At 47.2% G+C, this 5,158-nt stretch overlaps 1 non-coding gene across 1 annotated transcript; it reads right to left on the reverse strand.

Moving 5' to 3' along the window:
• Window positions 1-4,013: 4,013 nt before the first annotated feature.
• Trnaf-gaa lies at window positions 4,014-4,086 on the reverse strand. Its single transcript has one exon. It is a non-coding gene; the product is annotated as a tRNA-Phe (tRNA).
• Between the last annotated feature and the right edge of the window lie 1,072 nt (window positions 4,087-5,158).

Raw genomic sequence — 5,158 nt, forward strand, 5'->3', positions numbered from 1 at the left:
GAATGAGCCGAGATTCAAATCCATCCATTACTTGGTCACCGGCTTCCCCGAGTGGGCCCGAATTCCAGCAGCTTTCCTGAGAATTCCTGTTGCGCCTGCATGCAGTCTATGCCAGCACTGCGAAGAACACGTTGCGAGTCACGTCACTGATCTGTGTTAATTGAGGATGGAATGTAAAAACTAACGAAGTGGTGATTGCGTAGGATACACAATGACTGTGTGCATCCATTCTTTTAGGGATGGAGCGTTGTGATACACACTGCCTGACAAGAAAAAGTGGAGCGCCCAGAAGGGGAAGAGGGAACGAAACGAAACTTCGCAGGTTGAGAAGGTGTCTTGTGTTTTTGCAAAGAACCTGGCAGTATGAACCCACTTACCTCTAAGACGTTGCGCCCCCTCTGTCCTGGGTGCGTGCACTCATTCTGTTGGGAACGGAGACGTAAACTGATCGTGTCTCCTTCCGTGGCAAGCTGGCCCACAGTTGTTGTAAGTGGTCTGGGATACACGCACCTCCCTACAGTATTTAAACAATTAAATATTACGAGTTTAGATTAGCCAATGCAGAGATAGGAAATCAGTGGAACAACTGAAATAGCGCATCGCTTCACCACAATTTACATTTATTGTAACACTTGATAACAGATCAAGAAAATGTCGCGTGTTACACTTGACAGATAACAGCACTAGAACAATAATAAACACCTGATTCAGTTTTCAGCACTTTAGTTCAAGTTCAACAGGGGAACACACTTTAAGTTCTCCCATGAATATAAATATGCGCGTAGGCGCGTTAAAGAGCTGGTTATGAAACAGTCACTTATAACATCATGGCAGGCTTAAAGAGAAAATAATTGGCAAGTCTACACATCGACTAGAACATTAAAATGAATAGCAGGAAAGTGTACCGTCCACAACACCTTACACTGACAGTTCATCTCCAATAAGTTCCTTTCTTTACAATATGACATTAAGTACAGCTCAATAGTAATAAAAAATGTAGATTTCACTTATATATACACGCGCATAAGCACAATTAAAAACTGGTGGAAAAACAATAAATTGGAAATTGACAAATCTATACTCAAAGGAGCCGCATTCCATCTAAACACCCCAGAAATGGCAACTTAATGGCTACCTAGAGTAACAAATTAAGAATGGCATCCTTATAAATTGACTAGAATAAAGCAATAAATAACACATACACGGCTTCTGACGGCCGACAAATTGTGTTGGGCTACTGACCACTGATTAATTTAAAATAGCCACAACATACGCTAACCAGGTTAGCGGCGTATTTAAAGACAAGCGTCGAGCAAGGACCCTGGTCTGAAGGTAATCGAAAGAAGGATTCCCTTACACGGCAGACGTGCCAACACATCCGTTCATACCCCAGAATGAACTAGCGCATCTAGCGCAACTTGTGTTTAGCACAAGCCTTAATTAGTTAGCAAGTTAGGCTCTTTTATTGAAGCCAGGCAAATGAGTTAGCAAGTTAAAGTCTACAGTTCTACTTTGTCATTTAACACGCGTCGTGACGAGAAAAAGGAAGAATCCAGCTAATTAACTGAAAGTCAGTACTTGGATCCAGTATTTGACGATGCGCTCAAAATCAACAGACAAATGTGAGAGTCAAGTTTACACTCGCAAACAGCACACGCAGAACACGAGCATAAGGTGAACATTAAATAAACTGCACCTTGTTCCGTCATTTGCACACCGAAGAAACAAACAATCTTCGCCCAGAACAACCACCTCTGGCAGTAATAACGGCCTTGATACGCCTGGGCATTGAGTCAAACAGAGCTTGGATGGCGTGTACAGGTACAGCTGCCCATGCAGCTTCAAAACGATACCACAGTTCATCAAGAGTAGTGACTGGTGTATTGTGACGAGCCAGTTGCTCGGCCGCCATTGACCAGACGTTTTCAATTGGTGAGAGATCTGGAGAATGTGCTGGCCAGGGCAGCAGTCGAACGTTTTCTGTACCCAGAAAGGCCTGTACAGGACCTGCAACACGCGGTCGTGCATTATCCTGCTGAAATGTAGGGTTTCGCGGGGATCGAATGAAGGGTAGAGTCACGGGTCGTAACACATCTGAAGTGTAACTCCACTGTTGAAAGTGCTGTCAATGCGAACAAGTGGTGCCCGAGACGTGTAACCAATGGCACCCCATACCATCACGCCGGGTGATACGCCAATATGGCGATGACGAATACACACTTCCAATGTGCGTTCACCGCGATGTCGCCAAACACGGATGCGACCATGACGATGCTGTAAACAGAACCTGGATTCTTCCGAAAAAATGACGTTTTGCCATTCGTGCACCCAGGTTCGTCGTTGAGTACACCGTCGCAGGCGCTCCTGTCTGTGATGCAGCGTCAAGGGTAACCGCAGCCACGGTCTCCGAGCTGATAGTCCATGCTGCTGTAAACATCTTCGAACTGTTCGTGCAGATGGATGTTGTCTTGCAAACGTCCCCATCTGTTGACTCAGGGATCGAGACGTGGCTGCACGATCCGTTACAGCCACGCGTATTAGATGCCTGTCATCTCGACTGCTAATGATACGAGGCCGTTGGGATCCAGCACGGCGTTCCGTATTACCCTCCTGAACCCAGCGATTCCATATTCTGCTAACAGTCAGTGGATCTCGACCAACGCGAGCAGCAATGTCGCGATACGATAAACCGCAATCGCTATAGGCTACAATCCGACCTTTATCAAAGTCGGAAACGTGATGGTACGCATTTCTCCTCCTTACACGAGGCGTCACAACAACGTTTCACCAGGCATCGCCGGTCAACTGCTGTTTGTGTATGAGAAATCTGTTGGAAATTTTCCTCATGTCAGCACGTTGTAGTTGTCGCCACCGGCGCCAACCTTGTGTGAATGCTCTGAAAAGCTGATCATTTGCATATCATAGCATCTTCTTCCTGTCGGTTAAATTTCGCGTCTGTAGCAATTCCTGGTGTTGCGATTTTAACAGCCAGTAGTGTACAAGCATGTGTGGTTTTTTGAACATAATCTCCGTTCAAAGCGGCAACCTTACGAAAAAATGGTTCAAATGGCTCTGAGCACTATGGGACTTAACATGGAGATCATCAGTCCCCTATAACTTAAAACTACTTAAACCTAACCAACCTAAGGACATCACACACATCCATGCCCGAGGCAGGATTCGAACCTGCGACCGTAGCGGTCACGCGGTTCCAGGCTGAAGCGCACCCTTACCCCACCTTACTAGCAGGACCTGTATGTCCGCTTCGTACCTATCTACTGCCGACGTGGGAGCAGACGCCCTGCCCACCTCCACGTACTGCTGCCCTTGGAGCGCCTCGTCCATTGCGGGAAACAGGTGGAAGTCGCGATGTGCGTGGGTGAGGAAGAGCAGTCTGGTGACGTTTTGTACCAGCTCGTCTCTGGTGCTCAGACTTCTGCCAGCACTGCCGACAGAGGCATCCAGTCCCGTGCAGCGGTGTGTTTCATTGTGGACTGTCGATCACCTCGAGTGAGGGTGTCCGCACGTTCTAGCACTGCAGCCGTCACGGCTTTGCGCGGCCGGCAGGCTTGCGGGAGATCGTACAGGTTTGCGCGACATTGTTGCCGTGATGACAGACTCCGCGCCCGACGACTCCCCTTGCTTTTGTTCACTGCCAGGACTCCGTAGACATCCCGCAAGCGCCTACGAATATCTGCGATGCTCTGGTTTTCCGCCAGAGGACCTCAGCGACAGCTCTCTGTTTGGAACGCGCCTCCTTTACAGACGCCATTTTGAAGGCTATGTACACCGGAACTTCATGAAGCTATACGAGCTGAAGCAGGAACAGTCCACACTTCCCAACAAATTCCGCATTTTTTGAACCTAAATTGGCCGAGAAACAAAATGTGTTGCTTAGCTTGGTGAAAGCCCTTCGTAATTATTTCTGAATAACGGTTTCTTTCCTACTATTGCAACTCTTCTGCATCCTAAACAGAATGCTTTGAGACAAGAGGTTACGGAGAAAAAACGTATGCCGAAACCCGGGATCGAACCAGGGACCTTTAGATCTTCAGTGTAACGCTCTCCCAACTGAGCTATTTCGGCTGGTTCCCTCACTGTGGAGTTCACACTCGTGGATTCCTCGGGCAAGCAACCACCGCGGTAGTACTCCATCTCCAATTCCCTCTTTCCGCGCCCAAACGTGTTGAGGCCACGCAAGGCGTCCCACGCCCGTGAAGTTACGTGTTTTCGCCTTGACGCTTAGATAACTCTGCGACTGCTTCCAATGATAACGCTGTAATGAAAGGCCGTGCAGCGTCGCACACTATCGTCGAATGCGTGGTCAATTTAGCCGCAACTGATTTTGAGTCGAAACCCGTAATCACTTCAGGGCTCACAGTTCTCGTGCGAATCGCATATTGTTTCTTCTTCATTATGAGCAAATAACCGTATTTATATCTAATTAATTTATACATCATTCAAATGGAGATGTATGAAGTAGATCACAGGTCCGCGATTGATTTCAGTCCGTTTCGCGGTAGACATTCTTGGGAGAGAGAGCTAGGCGCTCGCACTGTACTCTGCCCGGTACGCATTTCTAAGGATATTTCTGCCGACGCTCGGATCGCAACGTGTGTACAACACTGGTTTCGAATCACGTGTACAGTCTGTAAAAGTTTTACTCGATTCTTCTGTCACGTGTTTGAGTAGTTTCGGTCGTATCATGCAACGCCAATCACCCAAGACACATAAATACAAATCACCATCAACAGTACAGAGAGGCTACCGAAGAGCAATATCCTGGAGAAGACAAACGAGTCTTCTGCCAGAGAAATACGTCGAAACACGACTCAACCCGACCTTAACACGCTCAACGACGTTACAGGATACCTATATCAATACGATAGAATATGTAGGTGACATAGCAGTCGGTGGTTCCATCCACAAAGAGGTGACAAAGCAAATCAAAAGACCACTACACCACCGGACAAATTTCCACATAACATTAACACAGAGAATAGATGAGCTGGAAGATGAGCTTATATTTAATGCATACAAGAAAATGTACAAACAAAACCGACACACACTGAATTTCCCCCAACCGACGTACATCACGTGATTCAAAGTCGCACACAAACCGGAATCGCGATCACGTGGAAAACCCTACGACACATGT

Source organism: Schistocerca piceifrons, chromosome 9 (assembly GCF_021461385.2).
Source record: "Schistocerca piceifrons isolate TAMUIC-IGC-003096 chromosome 9, iqSchPice1.1, whole genome shotgun sequence".
Taxonomy (NCBI): Eukaryota; Metazoa; Arthropoda; class Insecta; order Orthoptera; family Acrididae; genus Schistocerca; species Schistocerca piceifrons.